The sequence below is a fragment of the Babylonia areolata genome, chromosome 8, assembly GCF_041734735.1.
Source record: "Babylonia areolata isolate BAREFJ2019XMU chromosome 8, ASM4173473v1, whole genome shotgun sequence".
Lineage (NCBI taxonomy): Eukaryota > Metazoa > Mollusca > Gastropoda > Neogastropoda > Buccinidae > Babylonia > Babylonia areolata.
Window position 1 is genome coordinate 35,886,479 of NC_134883.1, and position 21,010 is coordinate 35,907,488.

Here is a 21,010-nt window from a genome sequence, read left to right on the forward strand (position 1 = left end):
TTCAAAACTCCAACAATATACAGTTCTGGTATGTGTGTGTGTGTGTGTGTGTGTGTGTGTGTGTGTGTGTGTGTGTGTGTTGTGTGTGTGTGTGTGTGCACGCGCGTGTGTGTATGCGTGTGTGTGTGTGTGTGTGTGTCGTTGTGACTGAAGTTTGACTGTTCCTCGTGTTGCACACATCGTGTTGAACAAGTGTGACGTCACCACAGGCCAGAAGAAAGCCAGCCGATCAGACCTGCACTGCACACGTTTCCTAAAAGTAAAGAGCCATAGCTGGTTTCTTGTGTGGATCTACATTGTAAGACGAGGTCTGTGTTTGGATTCCCCCCATTCCACCAGAAAAATAAGAGAGAAAGAGAGAGAGAGAGACAGACAGACAGACAGACAGACAGATATAGAGATAAACGCGCGAGCAATGACCCCGTGTATTCTTCCCAAGAGACCAGTTCCCTTCCTCCACCTACACCCCCTTCCCCCCTTCTCCGCTGCGATGGAGCTCAATCCCTGTATTGCAGGGGGACAGGGCAGGGGGTGGGGCGGGGGGTGGGTGTGATAAACCAGTCCTCAGGGTCCCCAGGCCATCGGATCAGGGCTCATCTACATGTGGCTCTTTGGACGGAGTGTTGGGGCTTACTGATGATGAGATAGAGTGCCAAGGATTATCACCAGCCGTGTGTCAGGATCACAACAACAACAACAAACAAAAAAGCGGTGGGGGTTGTAAAATTTGGGCTAAATGGTCCTGAGGATGAATGTTTTATGTGTCAGACAGTGTGTGTTTGGGGGGGGGGGATGAGGGGGGTGGCGGGGGTTGGGGGTGGGTGGGAAGGGTGAGTGGATTGGTGTGTTCGTTCTTTAGTTTAACGTCTGTTCACCATACGTGATATTAGTTTGACGAGGGAATGAAAAAAATCGAGAAGGGAAAAAGTCACTGTATACATGCTAGTATGCAAGTGTGTGTGTGTACTCTCTCTCTCTCTGTTTCTATTCTTCTCTCTCTTCCCTCCCACCCCCACTCTCTCTCTCTCTCTACCCCTCTCCCTTTTTCATCTTCTGTATTTATTTACGCGTGTCTGTATATGCGCGCGTGCGTATGTGTGTGTGGATGCGTTTTCGTATGTGTGCATAGACAGGGGTTGTGAACTGCACCACGACCACGTGAATGTTTAGCATGAAAATGGACCCCATTATGCCTCGGGTGTGACTCAGAAGGTGTGTGTGTGAGGGGGTGGGGGGGCTGAGGGGGGGGGGCGGTAAAACAGACGGAATTATTTACAAAAGTTGGCTCTACCCCTCTCTCTCCTCTCCCCCTCCCCAAAATCTCGCCCTTCAGTTTGCCCCCCACACCCTCCCTTATCCCCCTCCCCCACTCTCTCTGTACCTGTTTTAATATACAGGAAATGAGCGTGGAAACTAGTGACGTACAGTTCCGCGGTTTGGAGTCCAAACGTTCACTTGCTTTGCATTAAAGCGAAACTTTGTAACAACAAAAACAACAGCAGCAGCAGCAGCAGCAGCAGCAATAATTCTAATGATGATAGTTGTAATGATGCTCATATTCTTACTCCTGCTACTGATTTTGCTACTTCTACTACAACTACTACTACTGCTGCTGTTACCACCATTACTACTAGACTTATTCATAACCTTTCCATGGGGTGGTATCCAGGACTAATGCTGCTCAAAGCCCCCAACATATTCCAGTTCAAAGCGAACATGACGTTAAAACATTGCAGAAGCTCATTGTCGAAAACACACACACACACACACACACACACACACACACACACACACACACACACACACACACACACACACACACACGCACGCACGCACGCACAGAGAGAGAGAGATAGAGAGAGAGAACCGATGCGTTCACACATGCAAATAAAAATCTCATGTGCACATGGTTATGCAGATGAATAAGCACAAAGCATGTTGTGTGTTTGCCTCAATCACGTGTCCATAAATATGTGTTTGCGTAACTCGTGTTCGGCATTAATTTGCTGTTGTTGTTGCTTTTTTTTTTCTCCATCACTGGGAATTCCATCATACATATCATATCAGCCGATGTGATGACGTGATGGTTACCATGGAAGTCCATCTCGAACGATGAAGACATCAATGACTCCGCAGATGGGAAGTCAGCACAAACACGGCCGCACTGTGGTCAGGCAAGAGCAGGTGATGTGTCTTGTCTGCTCTCTTTGCGGGATTGATGCTTCTGGTCGAGGTCCTGTAGGCGCCTCTCCTCAGTCACCAGAAATCCCTTGTGGACATCCAGTCGCCGTGCGCTGCGGTCAGCGGCGAGGGTTTCCCACCCGAGGACGGCAACACTGTAGGCCCCAACGGAAACTTACAGGCAACCCTTCAAGCGTTACACTGGGCTTCCTATATTCCGTGCGCCAGCAGCCAGTTAGGTAATTTTGTGGGGGGTGGGGGTGGGGGGTAGAAGGGCGGCGAAGCACACAAAGAAACTATAGCGTTAAAGAGGTCTTCCCAACCGCGGAACAGGCGGAAGAGGAGACATATCCCAACGGCTGCAATGGCGGATGAGGATGCCAAACAATGGGTAGGGAGACTTGCGAGCACGCCGCAAGAACTGCCGTGGACACCAACAGTTCTTGTGCCTGTCTGTCTGTCGTCTGATTTTCGAATCCGAAGGACGAACATCGTCAGCAACAGTGTTCATTATTAACAGAATAAATATCATTATTATGGAAAAGCGAGAATACCAGACAGAGAAGAAGACATAGAATGAGCGAACAGCGACATTGTTTGACCGTTTTCCAGTCTTGTTTATAGATGATCTCAAAGATAAAAAAGAAAGAAAGAAAAGGCCTAGAAAAACCGTGGACGACAGTTAATCAACGTGTTTGAGACAGTGTGGAAACAGAAGGAGGGGTAACAATCCCCACTGTATTGATGGAATGTGTTGTGTTTTTGTGGTCTTTCTGATGTGGCGGTCGTTGCTGCCTGCTGTTTGCGGATAAGTTGGAAAACAGTTTTTTAAATCGATAATTGGGATCCTCCGCTTTCCCTGTCTCTGCCCCCTCCCCTCACCCACCACCTCCTTAATTCCCTCCTTCCCTCGCTTTCCCCCTCCCTATCCTTCCATCCCCTTCCTTCCCTTGCTCCCTCTTCCTCTTGCTCTACCTCCCCTTACTCCCCCATATCCCTGTCTGTCTGTCTGTCTGTCTCTTCCTCTCTCCCCTTCTCTCTCTCTCCCCTCTCTTCCCCCCATCTCTATCTCTCCCTCCTTCCCTCAAATCCTTGACGACGTAGTTCGCGGTGAATTGGGAAGATTCCTGAAAAATCTTAACTCATATATTAAGCATATAAAGTATTGGTTAAACCCTGTCCAAATGTATGAACACAAACTGCCTGCCCAAGCATATAAAATGATGCATAAGATGGCAGAGGGAAAATCATTTTTGACAACAAAAATTCGGAAGTGTCTGTGTACATGATGGTTTTTCCTTTGTTTGGTGAAATCAAGTTGTTGGACGTGTTGAAAGTTTCTTAGTTTGCTGTAAACAACGAAGACTAGGTTGTAGGTGGCAAGAGTTGAATAGTCAAATTGAAAATATTGATAGATTTTCTTTGTGCAGACCGCTAAAAATGAATCCTTTCACAGAACACAGTATTGTGATGGATATGAATAGGACAATGAGATGTGTGCTAAATTTAGAATGGATGTTTCCCATATAGCTGTGCATAGTCAAAGGTACAGGCAGATGAAAGATATATATATATATATATATATATATATATATATATATATATAGATAGATAGATATATTATCCGATGTTCAAATCCCGGACAGAGGATAAATTCGCTTCGCATTTTGTTGTCCAGAAGAACATTCATCCCTCAATTATTGCAGCAGACCAACCTTGTGTAAGCTGACATTGCTCTCGTATTCCAAAAATGAATCTGCCATCAAACACTTCGCAGTGTATCTTTAAGTCATTTATGAGGAGAAGCAATATGAGCTGATGCTATCATATTGTACAAATATACAGCATTCATGACTTACACGTATGATATTTCAAATGTGTCTTGTTTATGTTAACCCCTTCAAATGTGGTCATGGCCTTTCTGGAATAAAAACAACATCGTTATTTCCCTCCCCATCTCTCTCTCTCTCGCTCTGTCTTCGTTTCTCTGCGTTTGTCTGTCTTTCCGTCCATCTTCCCCCCTTCTCTCTCTGTTATTCTGTATGTTTGTCCCTCTGGGTTTTGTTTTGCCGTGCGTGCGTGCATGCGCTCGCTTGCTTGCTTTTTGCTTGCTTGCTGTTGTGTGCCTACCTGTGCATGCAGGCGGGAGGAATGCGCGAGCGAGTCTTCCTTCCTTCACAAGGACATGTCCGCTGGCGACACCATCCCGAGAACACGCAATCACAGCGCGAACCGCAATCAGGCCGCCAGCCAATGTCACTCGCCACAGCAGCTTCACGCCACTTCCCTCGGGGGAACCTCCGTAGCGGGGAAAAAGGGAGTTTTTAAAAAATAAATCACCGAGAAGCAATATGCAGAGGGCAAGTGATGGAGAGGGGGGGGGGGGGGGGGAGGAGGGGAGAGGGATGCAGGGGGGAGTGGGGGTTGGGGGTGCAATCAATGCAATCTGGCCAAGGTGAACTCAGGACGCCATGAAGGTGAGTGGCGTCTGACGGTCGGCGACAGATCCGCTGTGCGATCCGGAAACATGGCTGGTGGTCGGCCTGTCTGTCGGCAGGTCGTCGCTGACAGCGCTGGGAACGATGATGGTCCGTCACTTTCCGGTGTCGTGGTGTGAACTGACCCCCCCACCCCCATCCGCATCCCCCAACCCCCCCCCTCCGCCCCCTCTGTGTCATCCCTCTCACATTAATCGATATCTCATTAAAAGATACGGCCTTGTTTTGCTGACTACCCAAGCTGAAATAAGCATGATATTATTCTATTATTTTAATTTTAGAACACATTTCAGCGTCGTGTGACGAAAGCGCTACCTCAATCGAGATAATCATTGACTGGGATGTGTAGTTCACTAAAACATCAGTCACGGATGCAAAGGGGGAAGAAAATATATCACAAAATATTCGTCGTTCCATCTGTTCTTCACATTTGTTATCGCTGCCCCCCCACCCCCTCCCTCCCGCCCCCTCCCCCTCCGTCTTTCTCCCTGTCGCTATCTCTCGCTCTGTCTCTCTCACTCTCGCTCTGTCTCTCTCTCTCTCTGTTTCTGTCTATTTGGTATTTGTCTTTCTGTCATTCCCTGTCTTATATTATCAGTGTGTGTGTGTGTGTGTGTGTGTGTGTGTGTGTGTGTGTGTGTGTGTGTGATTCATGAAACCGTTTTCATGAAACGAAATTCAACGCCAGAGCAGAGCTACGACGCAGGGTTCAATGAGCAAGAATTAATGTCTTCTCCTTCTCACGATCTATCTATCTATCTGTTTGTCTGTCTGCCTGCCTGTCTGTCTGTCTGTCTATCTGTCTGTCTGTCTGTCTGTCTATCTTTATATCTTTATATCTATGTCTGTCTATATATGTGTACACACACACACACACACACACACACACACATATATATATATATATATATATATATATATATATATAATTTGTTTATTTACAACGCATATTTTCATATATATTTTATTTAATCTACCTCCGCATTTATTCAATCATATGTTTGATATTCCATTCATTTATTCAATCATATATTTGATATTCCATTCTTTTATTTACTTCATCCTCTTCTGATGAAGACCCCGCACTTTCCTTTTTTCTCCACTTTATTTTTGTGTATTTTTGTTTAGATGTTTATGTACTATAATTGGATAGACTCCAAAAGAGATCAAAAGGCGAAATTCAGCTGGCAGCATGAAAAGAATCGATGTTGTTGAAATGCTTTGGTTTGCAAGACTGGCGTCATCGCCTGCTTATTTATATAGTTGTTTGTTTATTTAGCTGTTATTTATTTTGTTTTTGTATACATTTATTTTTTAAAAAATCCAGCAGTCTTTTGATCTAAATCCAACGCGCCCCCTTCCTTTCCATACTTAACTCTTTAAAAAAAATCTTTTAATATTATTTTTATTTAGTTAGTTATTTAGTTATTCATTCATTTATTTACTTATTAATTTATCTCAAGGTAAAAAATCTGGCTGCTTTTCCGAAGAAGCCTGGGGGCTTTTCTCTGATATCTAAAAATGAGTTTCCAGACCAGAATCTGTTATATTGATTAAACCCATTACATTGTCTGGTTGTTGATTTGAAGTGGGAGGAATTTTTTTCTCATATTCGGGTATATTTTCAATGTGCTCATAGAAGTAAGAGAGACACATACGGCTGGATTATGTGACGGACAGGGGAAGTTTTCCGAAATAAACCCCCTTGAAATTCTTCTTTGAAGAAGTCATTTTGGGATTTGGAATTGTATGAATATTTATTTTGGTCTTATTCTCAGTGTGAAAAAACAAAAACAAAACCTCTATCATTCATTTAGTATTTTGTTCTTGGTTATTTTCGTGGCTAGGCTTTGTGTTTTTTTTTCTTCTGGTATATATGTTGACTGTGCATATATTATTGTCAGATGTTAGGATTTGACTTTAAACTTTTTTTTCTTTTCTTCTTTTTTTTTACACCCAACCTTATCACCTTGAGGTCATTGTGGCGATTGGTTGGGGTGTGAAATGGAAAGTTGACCATGAAGCCATTTCAGGCCAAGATTAGGGTATAGAAACATGATTTGTTGAAATATTGGTGTCAGGAATGCACACAGCTTACGATTGATTGACTGCCACTTGGTGTATGGCAGTGTATTTGGCTTTTCTGTCTTTCTCCTTTTCCTTTCTTTCATTTTTCCATCCTTTCTTTCTATCCATGCCTCTATTATCTCTCTCCCCCCCCCCCCTCTCTCTCTCTTTCTCACTGCCCACTTCAGTGGTATCTTTGCTTTTAGTCCTGAACAGGCATTGGGTTAATCAAATTTCCATCTGTCTGTCTCTTGCCCTCTCTGTCTGTGTCATTTTTCAACAACAGCAAGTCGTAAAAAACAACAACACAATTCACGTCCGCTATGCTGCCATGTATCGGAAATGTAAAGCGATACCAAAAAAAAACACACAAAAAACAACCCCCCCCAAAAAAAAAACCGTACAACAATACGCACTGGGGCCCAGCACGTAAAATACCCCCAGGGTCATAATCTGGCAGGGGAACAATAATTGTGGTACACTTGACAGCAGTGCAGCTGAGCTCAAGTGTCGGAAGGACACTGCCCAAACCTGCCCCTTTGAGGCATGGCAGTTAGGCGTTGATTGGCTCGGTTGGAAATTGGCGCATCATTGGTGGTTGTGGGTGTCAGGGGTCACTTCCGATTGCTGTCATTATTAAATGGCCGTTGTCTCCCCTCCTGGCAGGGTCCGCAGTGCGTCAGTTCGTGTCTGTCACGGCTTGGGGGAATGATGGTAAAGTATCACTGTTGATTTCATGTATTTATGTAATCATCACCATCATCATCCTCTCTCTCTCTCTCTCTCTTCCCTCTCTCTCTCTCTCTTTCTCTCTCTGCATGCAGAAATTTCCATCAGCACAGGTGGAAAGACTGACTTTCTTTCGGTCAGTTTCAGAAACGGACGGTTGGCATCACTTGCTGAAGGCTTTCCAAGGGGTCAAAGTTGTGTTTATTTCATGTACGTGTTGCAGATTGTCAAGACAAAGAGAAGTAAGATGTCTGGTGGTGTCTGTTTCAGGAGGCAGGGGGTAATGAAGATCATCCTTGGTGACTACCCTTCTGTCTGGTAAGCAAGCTGTATATGTTATCTTGCTTTTTGTCTGTTGGTGTTTTGTGTGGTCGACGTGAACCTCTTCTATACTTCCCCCCCTTCTCCATCCCCCCTCCCCGCTACTCCCACCACCCATACCATCACTTCAGCTGACTGCACCTGTTCGTTGTTAATACAGTTGTATTCTGGATATACCAACTCTTGTCAGCCATCGTGGTTATTCTCGTAAGAATTTCCCCCGAGTCTACGCTAATTCTATAGATTTGAAGGGGGAAAAGTCTTAACGCTGAGCAAGCTTCGAGTCGCTGAACCCAGATGTGTGTCGTAAGTGGATCACACGGAGTCGTCCTGTGGTGTAAACAGCAGCTAACCAAAGTGCGCAGAGTCCTACAGTCCAGGATGTGCGTGCAGGAAACCTGCGGTCTGACCGGACACTGGCTGTTGACAGACTGTCTGACTGTCACCGTGAGTCATCCTGTCAGTGTCGGTCTGTCTGATCTGACGTTGTTTGGATTTCAGCTGAGACACATGCACACAAAGAGTAAACAGTTTCACATGATACATCGAAAACTTTGCACGCTTATACACACACTGAGACACACACACACACACACACACACACACACACACACACACACACGCGCGCGCGCGCATGCTACACACCACATCAAACACACACACACACACACACACACACACACACACACACACACACGCACACACACACACGCACACGTATGCATTAAAAAAAGATAGACTGCGGTTCTGAAGATTCAGAAAAGTAGTTGAAAAGGCAATTGAACACATGAATAAAACAATTGCAAAATCATTTCATTACGACAATCCCAGGCAGATGAAGGTGTGTGTGTGTGTGTGTGTGTGTGTGTGTGTGTGTGTGTGTGCTTGCGCGCGCGCGTGTACGTGCGCGCGCGTGTGTATGTGTGCGTGTGTGTGTCGTCATCTTCAGCAAGAGTGCTGCTAAGATATTGATGTCTGTCATACAACTTTCACTTTCTGCTCCTGGAGTGTGATGAAGCGATCAAACAGCATGGGGTCTGATCGTGGACTTTTCAAAAGGCGGGGAGTCGTTGGATAAACCCGAGGAGTGACTCCACGATTATGTGCAGGCGTCCTGACTGCATGCAGCTTAAATACTACAGCTGCTCGCTTCTTTTTATTTATTTATTTATTTTGGAATATTTATTTATTTATTTATTTATTTATTTATCGTGTCCAGAAATAGATGAGTGTAGCTTAGTTTGTCTTCCGTCCATACATTGTTTACTGAAGCCACGAGACTGGGGAGTTTAAGGATTACGGAACCCCAAAATGTATATCACCACTTGCTGAAGTGATATATACCATTCTGCTGCGGGAAACATTTTTGTCATGGTTATTTTTATTTATCATCATTTTTTGTGACTGATGCCACCGTTACTCAATCCGACATTATGCTTTAGCTTTAGTGTCGTGTGTGTGTGTGTGTGTGTGTGTGTGTGTGTGTGTGTGTGTGTGTGTTTGTTTGTTTGTGTGTGTGTGTGTGTGTGCGTGCGTGCGTGCGTGCGCGCGCGCGCGCAATTTCCTGCAATATGCTATTCGTATTATTAATGTTTACAAATATAACTATGTTTCGCGTTATTTCCTCTAATTATGAAGAAGGCAAATACTTTACCCATCTTGTCTACATCTCTCTTCGGATTTCTGCCACAATCCTTCCTGGTTAAAGCGAGCGAAAATGAAGGAAAGAGAGAAAGAGAGAAGGGGGGGGGGGTTGGGGGGGGGGGGGGTAGAGAGAGAGAGATAGAAACAGACAGCGAGAGAGAGAGAGGGAGGGATAGAGAGTTTATTAATTTTTTTAGTTAATTAGATGCATCAGCTGTGGAGCTCTCCCCTCTCCCTTATCCCCCCCCCTCGCCCCCCGCCCTCTCACCTGCCCCTCCTCCCTCCCCAGTCCAATCACAATCCGACGTGCACGTGCGTGTCAGCCGGTTCCGGCCCCTGAAGGCAGAAGCGATAGTATCGATCATGAGCTGTGTTGTGTCCAGTAATGGGGGGTCCCTGCCCTCCCGCCCTCCCCTTCCCGGGCCATCTGCCCTGTCCTTCCCCCCTCCCTACATTATCTGCCCATCGGAACCGTTCTGTAAAACGGTGCACAACAGTCCGGATGAGTATTGGTGGTGGTCGTTGGAGTGGAGGGTGGATGTGGGAGGTGGGCGGGGCGGGGGGGGGGGGGGGTTGATCTCCAGGTTTGAAAAGACAAGGAAAGTTTAAGTGTTTTACTGGTATTGTCTTTGTTGCGAGGTTCGCGTTTTGTGACTGAATCGATGTTTGTTGGAATGACATGCAATGGCATCAGGGAAGCTGCCTCATTCTCTCTCTCTCTAACCCGCCCTCGCCTCCCATTATCGAGCAGATGATCGCCAATACTTGTGCTCGTGTATGTTCTTCAAGCGCCCGGGCGCGCGTGTGAGTGTGTGTGTGTACATGTGTGTGTGTGTGTGTGCGCGCGCGCGCGCGCGCGTGTGTGTATATGTGTGCGCGCGCGCTCTCGCGCTCTTGTCTGAGTGCCAAAAAATATTTGAAAAATATTATGATGTTAAGGTGGATAATTATGTGCCTAATTATTCCAGCATGTGAGTGAATCGTGTATAGATTTATTCGAGCACTTACTTACCGAGGGAATGACGTCTTCAGCGTAACATTCATTCATTCATTCTTTCTTTCCTTCCTTCCACTCTTTCCTTCCTTCCTTCACCCTATGCTCTTTTTTCTGTCTTTTTCTTTATACTTCATTTCAACTTTTCTCTTTTTCCATCCCATTTTCTGTCGTTCGTTTCCTTGCCGGCAGTTGGTGTGGAGTGTGCAGGAAAACGTGGAGTGATGGATAAGAGAAGTACTGCCGGAGCGGATTTGTCGCTTACTTGTTGGAGCAGTCTGTCCCAGTTTGGGCCATTCACTTGGCTGGAGTGGTCCCTTGGAGGGCTGTTCACTACAGTTTGGAATTGATTTTCCTCACACACACAGAGAGGGAGAGAGGGAGCCGGGGGGTGGAAGGGGAGAGAGTGAGAGGGATGTTGGGGAGTGAGAAAGAGAGAAAGAGAGAAAGAGAGAGAGAGAGGGATGTTGGGGAGTGAGAAAGAGAGAAAGAGAGAGAGAGGGATGTTGGGGAGTGAGAAAGAGAGAAAGAGAGAGAGAGGGATGTTGGGGAGTGAGAAAGAGAGAAAGAGAGAGAGAGGGATGTTGGAGAGTGAGAAAGTGAGAAAGAGAGAAAGAGAGAGAGAGAGGGATGTTGGGGAGTGAGAAAGAGAGAAAGAGAGAGAGAGGGATGTTGGGGAGTGAGAAACAGAGAAAGAGAGAGAGAGGGATGTTGGGGAGTGAGAAAGAGAGAAAGAGAGAGAGAGGGATGTTGGGGAGTGAGAAAGAGAGAAAGAGAGAGAGAGGGATGTTGGGGAGTGAGAAAGAGAGAAAGAGAGAGAGGGATGTTGGGGAGTGAGAAAGAGAGAAAGAGAGAGAGAGGGATGTTGGGGAGTGAGAAAGAGAGAAAGAGAGAGAGAGGGATGTTGGGGAGTGAGAAAGAGAGAAAGAGAGAGAGAGGGATGTTGGGGAGTGAGAAAGAGAGAAAGAGAGTGAGAGGGATGTTGGGGAGTGAGAAAGAGAGAAAGAGAGAGAGAGGGATGTTGGGGAGTGAGAAAGAGAGAAAGAGAGAGAGAGGGATGTTGGGGAGTGAGAAAGAGAGAGAGAGGCGTAGGGCAAGTGGCGGGAGGAGAGAGAGAGAAAGAGAAATACAGTCACGCGCACGCGTCCCCACATACAGACGCAGACAGACAGACAGACAGACAGATACACACACACACACACACACACACACACACACACACACACACACACACACACACATTCATACCCATACTCTCTCTCCCCTCCCCCCCCTCTCTCTCTTTCTCACACACACACAAACACGCACACGCGCGCGCACACAGACACACACAAAGATACAGTTACTATTATTCATTACTTCTGTTGCTACTGATTTTGCCTGACGACAGTACTCTATCGAAGTGTTGCTGAATGATATAGAGACTGAAAAACTACTCCCGAATTTATTGCTACCGTTAGAATGATTAAGTTGTAATCAACGTTCCATACACAGCAGCTTTTATTTTTCTTGAGAACGGAAAGCAGATTAACAGAAACGGAGACATGCTTGTGGGAATTGAAAAAGATGGCCTTGTCAATGAATGGAATCTGGGAAGCATGTCTTTTTGGAAGGGGGCATGGGGAGGTGGGGGTGTTTGGGAACTGAACTGATTTCTTTACCATTCTGACCTTGAGAAGAGAAAGGAAAGAAAGCCACGTCTTATACAGCCGACGAGCAACAGCCGTGGAAGTGGTGACAGCATTGGACTTTCATTGTGAGGGTCCTGGGTTCCAATCCCGGTCACGGTTGTTAGTTGGTTAAGGTTGGGATTTTTCCGATATCTTTTGTCAATAAAATTGTGCAGATCTGCTAGGGCTAGACTCCCCCTATACCCCATCGTGTGTAGACACACACAGAAGATCAAATGCGCATGTTAAAGATCCCGTAATCCATGTCAGCGTTCGATGGAGCGTGGAACCAAGATCATACCCAGAATGCTAAACCTCTGAAAACGTAGAATGGCCGTGTACGTGGCGGGGTTGAAAACCGTCATGTTTGTAAAAGTCCACTCGCAGATTCGCCTGAACGTGGGAGTTACATCTGACAGATCGCAGAAGTCGAAGAAGGAGGAGAGGAGGAGGACGAGAACGGGACGAAGACCATGAAGAAGAAGAGGGAGAGGAGGAGGTGGAGGAAGAGGAAGGCCTTGGAAAGGAAGGGAAACTAGAAAGAAGAAAAGGTTTAGGGGCGGGTTGGAGGTGGGTGGGGGTGGTTGTGAAGTCGTGGCTTCTTCAGCATTCCAGAGAAACACCGACGTCCAAGCCGCACACCCTGTCAGCAGAGCGGACAATCACCACACACCACACAGCAGCGCGGTTTGTGTGCAGGACACTTCACCACTCTGTCCCCGCCCTGCCCCCGTCCACCCCCCCCCACCCCCCCACCCCACCCCCCACCCCCAACCTCCCTCCTCTCGATGTCACCCTATGAGGGTTCTGTCCACCACCCCTGCACACACAGCGGTGCAGTTTTGCGGGCACTTCCAAAGGGCAACGAAGTCCGCACAGAAAACGTGTTGTGGGAAAGGCCAAAGAAAAGAACCCTTAAATGCGTTTTAAACTTTATCAAACTGAAGACAGAAAAAAACACACGATGGACGGACAACATTGCAGAATGGATGGGGAAACCATTTGCAGACTCAGGCTTTGTCACGCATCCGACAGACCTGGCTGAATGTGGTGAACAGTTCTGTGTGGCGCCACAACGACACTTCACACAGTTAAGTGGGAAGAAGAAGTAGAAAAAGAAAGAGAAGAAACTTTATGTATGTGACGGTGAGCCTTGAAACCATTGGAACCAACTTCCCCTTTTGGCGATCGATCACGAAGCCTTAGAAATACGGTGACAACATTTTAGAAAATTAATTTTCATTGAAGCTAAAGGAAAGAATTGTACTTGTCTTTAAAAAAAGGAAAATAACTTTTATTGCAAGGGAGAGTTAAAAAAGTGTATCAAGAGTGTCAGGATTTTAGTTCTTTTTGACGGCTAGCATGTGAATCTAACAATTAGTTTTGGATCTTTTTGTAATTATGTTTTCTTTCTCTTCCTTTTAATACTTTTTCTTTCTTTTAACGTCGATGTGGAAGGCTTGGAGTCTTTCGACGTGCGTGAGAAATGATGGGCGTTTACACTTCTGATTTTGTTTATAGCGATTTTATTTTTTGTCACACACACACGCGCGCGTGCGCGCGCGCGCGCGCACACACACGCACGCACAAACATACACACACACACACACACACACACACACACACACTCACACATTCATTCATTCAACAGGAGAGAAGAAGAAGGGGGAGGGAAGAAGAGAGAGAATGGGGTGAATGATTACGTTTGGTTCCTGGTCGGACGATCCGATCCCAGTGCTGTTGTGAGAACGTCGTTTGCATATTGCTGCACCCTCCTCCTGCCCTGTCGCCACCATTAACTTCCTGCCTTTCTGCTGGCCTGATTCCCTTTCCCTCTCTCCTTCACAAAGAGAGACAGGCAAAGAGAGAGATAGACAGAGGGAGAGGGGAGAGAGACAGAGAGAGAGAGAGGGAGGGAGGGACAGAGGGAGATAGAGGGAGGGGGCAAGAGACAGAATGACGGAGAGAAAGGGCGGGAGGCGGAGAAGGAGGGAGGGAGGGAGCGAGAGAAACAGAGAGGAGGGATGGAGGGGGAAGAAGGAGGGAGGGAAAGAGAAAGAGGAATAGAAGGAAGAGGAGGGAAGGGCAGAAGGAGGGATGGAAAGAGAAAGAGGAATAGAGGGAAGGGGAGGGAGGGGCAGAAGGAGGGATGGAAAGAGAAAGAGGAATAGAGGGAAGGGGAGGGAGGGGCAGAAGGAGGGAGGGAAAGAGAAAGAGGAATAGAGGGAAGGGGAGGGAGGGGCAGAAGGAGGGATGGAAAGAGAAAGAGGAATAGAGGGAAGGGGAGGGAGGGGCAGAAGGAGGGAGGGAAAGAGAAAGAGGAATAGAGGGAAGAGGAGGGAGGGGCAGAAGGAGGGAGGGAAAGAGAAAGAGGAATAGAGGGAAGGGGAGGGAGAGGGAGAAGGAGGGAGGGAAAGAGAAAGAGGAATAGAGGGAAGGGGAGGGAGAGGGAGAAGGAGGGAGGGAAAGAGAAAGAGGAATAGAGGGAAGAGGAGGGAGAGGGGGTGCAGGGAGGGACAGAGAATAATGACCAAAAAAAAATGGAAAAGAGAGACAGACAGACTGGCAAATATACAGACAGACAGAGAGAGAAAGAGCTAGATAGTGTGGAAGAAGCGGGCAGTGAAGTCTGAATAACACCGTAATTATGTGTACCGCTCGGTTAGCCATCACAACAAGAGAGGAGGTGGGAAAAAAACCAAAAAACCACCAGCATCATACCCCCAGGGTACACCCCCTCTGCCTACCTCCCCGTTCCCATCTTCCCTTTACCCCCCCCCCCCCACCACCCCCCTCGTCACCAAACAAACAAACATAATTCGTCTTTCCGTGGCATACACGCATTTTTCTAATAGAATTGCAACATAACTTTGGCAACAAAAAAAGAAGAAAAAATAAAATGAACTGTCTTTTTTCTTTTCTATTCGTTTTTTCGCATGGCACATAGACGCATTAAAAAAAAAAAAGAATTTCACATGTAAAAGACAAAAAACAGCAACAAAAAACTGCTATCGTCTTTTTCTTCTTTCCATAGCAAACGCATTTTTCATACAGTTAAGTATGTAACTTTGGCAACCCCCCACCCCTCAACACAAACAAGCGAAAAACGAAAAAAAAAAAAAAAAAAAAGACTCCCTAAGAAACATCTATCTTAAAAAATATCATCGGCCGTTCCAGTTAAGAAAACAATCCGCATTGTTTGCTTCACATTTCACGATTTTTAAAAGTCCTTCAATTAAACTGAACTTCAAAAGAGGGGCATGCATTTCTGAAACAGCCCCTCATTATCTCGCATGCTTGAGTACAAAAAGCTGGCTCACTTTAATTCTGGGGGTTTTTTTCTGTTTTTTTTTTTCCGCTCGGGTTTGGTTTAACTCCAAACGTCAGATGCAATGAAACACAGAAAACATGAAGCAAGACTTTGTTTCACACGAAGCTTTGGTGCCGACATGACTTGAAATAAACATATTGATGAATGCAAATTCACAACGCACACATTACAGGGCCACCCACAGCACATATCCTCAAACAAACAAACAAACAACAGCCATACGTACACACAAACAAACAAATAAAGAAACAAACAACAGCCATACGTACACACAAACAAACAAACAAAGAAACAAACAACAGCCATACGTACACACAAACAAACAAATAAAGAAACAAACAACAGCCATACGTACACACAAACAAACAAAGAAACAAACAACAGCCATACGTACACACAAACAAACAAAGAAACAAACAACAGCCATACGTACACACAAACAAACAAATAAAGAAACAAACAACAGCCATACGTACACACAAACAAACAAATAAAGAAACAAACAACAGACATACGTACAAACAAACAAACAAATAAAGAAACAAACAACAGACATACGTGCAAACAAACAAATAAAGAAACAAACAACAGACATACGTACAAACAAACAAACAAATAAAGAAACAAACAACAGCCATACGTACACACAAACAAACAAATAAAGAAACAAACAACAGCCATACGTACAAACAAACAAACAAATAAAGAAACAAACAACAGACATACGTGCAAACAAACAAATAAAGAAACAAACAACAGACATACGTACAAACAAACAAACAAATAAAGAAACAAACAACAGCCATACGTACACACAAACAAACAAAGAAACAAACAACAGCCATACGTACACACAAACAAACAAAGAAACAAACAACAGCCATACGTACAAACAAACAAATAAAGAAACAAACAACAGACATACAAAAATCAACAACAAAGAACAGTCATATATACATACATACAAACAACAGACAATACAAACAAACAACATGCGTGCATACAAACAAACAAATAAAGAAACAACAGACATACAAACAACAGACAAACAAACAAACACCAGACATACATACAAACGAACAACAGACATACAAACAACAGGCATACGTACACTCGATCAAATAAAGAAACAAGCAACAGACATATATATAAACAACTGACATACAAACGAATATCAGATAAAGAAACAAACAATCAAATAAAGAAACAAACAACAGACATACAAAAACAAACAAACAAATAACAGACATACATACATACAACAGACAAACGTACAGATAGAGAAACAAACAAACAAGCAACAGACATACGTACAAACAAACAAACAACAAACATACGTACAAACAAACAGACATACGTACAAACAGATAAACAACAGACATACGTACGAACAGATAAACAACAGACATACGTACAAACAACATACATACGTACAAAGAAACAAACAAACAACAGACATACGTACAAAGAAACAAACAACAGACATACGTACACACAGATAAACAAACAAACAACAGACATACAAACAAACAATCAACGAAATCCATAACAAGAAAACAAGATGTGAAGACAAACAAGCAAAACAAGAGAATGACGTTACCCGTAAAGACGCAGTGATAATCGTGCTCTGTCTGCCTGTCTGTCTCTCTCTCTCTCTCTCTCTCTCTCTCTCTCTCTCTCTCTGTGAAACTGTCGAAATTTCTTTATCTTTATACAAAGCTTTCAAATTCCGAGAAATAGCTACTTCATAAGAAAATTGATTGTTGAAATTGGGTGCAGTTTAGTTCTATTTTTGTTTAACAGTGTATTACATGTATTGTTATGTGATGTTTATATGATCTAATATTCACATACCCCTTCATGAGGGGCCTTGGTCTATGCATGAATAAACCATCTTGAATCTTGAATCTCTCTGTCTGTCTGTCTCTCTCTGTCTCTCTCTTTCTGTCCTTGTCTCTTCCTTCTTCTTTTCTTTCTGTTCTAAGTATTATTTTTGTTCATGTACGTATGTTGTTCGTTTTTTTTTTTGGGGGGGACATAATTGAAATTTATTCATGCAATGTTATGCTTTTGTATTGAGTATTTGTTGTTTTCCCTTTTCGTGAGGGCAGGATGAAAACAAGCCATTTGTGCTTATTCCATTTTTTCTCCTCAATAAAAAAATACTCGTTCACTCTGTGTGTGTGTGTGTGTGTGTGTGTGTGTGTGTGTGTGTGTGTGTGTGTGTGTGTGTGTGTCTGTCTGTCTGTCTGTCTGTCTCTGTCTCTCTGTCTATCTCTGTGTCTCTGTTTCTGTCTCTGCGTCTCTCTCTGTCCTTCTCCTCCTTTTTATTTTTTGGAGGGGGGGGGGGGGAGGATCATTGGGGAGGGGGGGATGGTGGAGGGGGGTCAGTGGGGGAGTCAGTCTTTACATCCTTCTTTCTTTGTGCACTTCACCCTTCATTACCACCTCTACCACTGTACAACAGCTGCTGTTGGGGACAATAGCCACCACCACCACCATCACCACCACCACAACTGCTACTTTTAGGAGTGTTAATGAGTACTACTACCATTGCTACTGTTGTTAGCACTACGCTTTGTAACATGTGTTTTCCACCTGGCTGAAGGGTTCCCTGTGTGTCACACCCTTCCATCTGTCTGTCTGTCTGCTTCAGTGTGTCTGCCACCTTTGTCAGTGCCTTGGTGTGTCCGTGTTACACCGCATGGCCGCGTGTACATGATACGCGAAAACGCGTACACGCTTGCGGACGCACATATGCGCGTGCACACGCACACGCACACACAGACACACACACATAGATACACACACACACACACACACACACACACACACACACACACACACACACACACACACACACACACACACACACACACACACACACACACACACACACACTTAGTGAACTTTAACCAGTTCAGTGCCAGAGAATTTTGTAAAAAAAAAAGTACTCTCCTCTTGCCAGGGAATTTTGAGGATTAGGGGTAATAATTCACAAAAAAATTCTAGCACAAAAACTATGGGTGATACAGAAAGAAAGTAAACGTTTTTGTGAAGAAAAATGAGTGTAGATTCTGCTTCTGGGCCAGTAGAAAGGGGTCTTCTACCTGATGAATGTTCATTTAGATACACATAGATACACACACACACACACACACACACACACACACACACACACACACACACACACACACTCACACACTCACACACACACACACTTAGTGAACTTTAACCAGTTCAGTGCCAGAGAATTTTGTAAAAAAAAAAGTACTCTCCTCTTGCCAGGGAATTTTGAGGATTAGGGGTAATAATTCACAAAAACATTCTAGCACAAAAACTATGGGTGATACAGAAAGAAAGTAAACGTTTTTGTGAAGAAAAATGAGTGGAGATTCTGCTTCTGGGCCAGTGGAAATGGGTCTTCTAACTGATGAATGTTCATTTCAATAGCATTTTTATAATCCAGACACATCAAACTCACTGTCCAGAGTCTGTTTATGTGAACTGAACGAAACTCCAATGAAGGAAATATCAGAACATACGCAGGACGTCAGTGGACGTCTTATAGGCACTATGGCAATACTTTTTGTAGGACGTCAGCTGACGTCTTATAGGCACTCTACTGGTTACGATAGATTTATTTGTTCAGTGTAAGTTACTGAAAAAACAACAACACCCACACATACAGTTTCAGCTGACATAATATATTTGACGCATTGACATAATGCACAGTAATATATTTAATGCACTGGAATATGAACTGGTTTGTTGAATTTACTGAAACGCGAATCGATGTCGTTTTTTATGATAGATGTGATTTGCAATGCTCAATAAGTACAGGACACTCTGTTGAAACGAACGTGTTCATTGTACTGCAATGTAAATCATTTTGTTTAGCGCTGCGTCATGAAAACATCAAATCGAAGTATTTATCTTTAAACACGTACACAAGCAAAATGAAAATCAACCCGAGAGGGGAAGAGATTGAGTGGGGCGCGGGGGATCGGGTGTGGGTGTGGAGGGGGAGGGGGAGTGAAGGAGACAGTCATTCATATCTAATGTTCACATCCCTTACAAAAACAAACAAACAAGCAAACAAAATGACATGATATTTGGCATTCCTGGGCCTGCCATGTTGACATTCTCTGTGCCACGTGGTGTCAGTATTGACAGCCGACCTTTTGCAGCACGGGGAAGAGTTGGGAGAGGAATTTTTTCTGTCAAGACCGGACAGTTTAGGTCGCTTTGGTATGATTTTCTGTTGTTGTTGTTGCTTGTTTCGTTGTTATGTGAGTCTCTTTCTACGTGTCTGTGAGTGTCTCTGTCCGTCTGTCTCAGTCTCTGCCTCTCTTCTTCCCCCCCCTCACCCAGCACTCTCTCTCTCACACACACACACACACACACACACACACACACACACACACACACACACACACACACACACACACATTTATTACCTTTGATATTCCTCTGACCTGTCTGAACTCTCTGTTAACAGGAGGGGCCATGGCGCGTGCGCTCCTTGTTGTTCGTCGACGTAACGTCTATTAGAATGATAGCAGATGAAGAAATAAAGGGCTGGGAGGGGAGGAGGGGGGGATTGGGGGAGGGAGCTTGGGGGAAGGGAAGTGGTAGAGTGGTGGTGGTGTAATGAACTGGATATGGAAATTGTTGCCTGTATGTACACTCACTCTCTTTCTCTCTCTCTCTCTTTCTCTCTCATACACACAACACACACACACACACACACACACACACACATGTACCTACACACACACACACACACACATGTACCTACACACACACACACACACACACAGATGGTTGTCTCGTTCCGTCTGACCCTCTTCCCGTCTATACCTTCATTCCCATTCCTTCTCCTTTTGCGCAACCCCCACCCCCCTCATTGCCCCCTTATTCCACACCTTTGATGTTAACCCGTTCCCTCCCCATTCCCTTTCGCCATTAACAGACTGGCTTCACCCACTGTCCCGCTTCGTTACTTCTTTCTGTTCTGGTTTGTTTTGTTTTGTTTGTGGGGGCTGTTGTTGGTTTGGTTTTGTACGAATCAAATTCTGTGTCAGTCGGTCTATATCGTTTGACGAGCAGGATGAAAACAATCCGCTATATTCTTCATTCGTTCGTTCGTTCATTCGTTTATTCTATTTCGTTCATTCGTTTATTCTGTCTATTTGTTCATTCGTTGTATTGACATAATGTGTTAAGTGGAATATTACGTGCTTTTTAAAGGACCTAGAGCAGTTTTATGGATAGAGTGCAGTAATTTAAAGTACTACTGCTACTAATACTGCTACGACTGCTGCTCTTATTATTATTATTACTGTTACTGTCATCTCGATCAACAGCGAGGTGGTATATGGGTTGTGTTGCAAATTGTCTGGTATTACTGTGTGTAATTTTGTATTGTGTTTCTAGATTTTGTACCCAGCTTTGCTGGGGACCGCGCGCGGAACAGATAATATCAGTTTATCTAATTTCAGTAGATAGCGCGGAGAACAGAAAAGCAGGCTGACTCCCGAGACCGATTCAGAGCTTGCTGAAGCCATAGTGG

At 44.6% G+C, this 21,010-nt stretch overlaps 1 protein-coding gene across 1 annotated transcript in view; it reads left to right on the plus strand.

Annotated features, from left to right (window-relative positions):
* Nucleotides 1-7,395: 7,395 nt before the first annotated feature.
* The window catches only part of LOC143284768 (metabotropic glutamate receptor 3-like), a 269,000-nt gene continuing 255,385 nt past the window's right edge, over nt 7,396-21,010 (plus strand). Inside the window, exons 1-2 of the mRNA XM_076591738.1 lie at nt 7,396-7,460; nt 7,746-7,793. The gene's annotated coding sequence lies outside the window, so the exon portion shown is untranslated. The remainder of the gene's footprint in view (nt 7,461-7,745; nt 7,794-21,010) is intronic.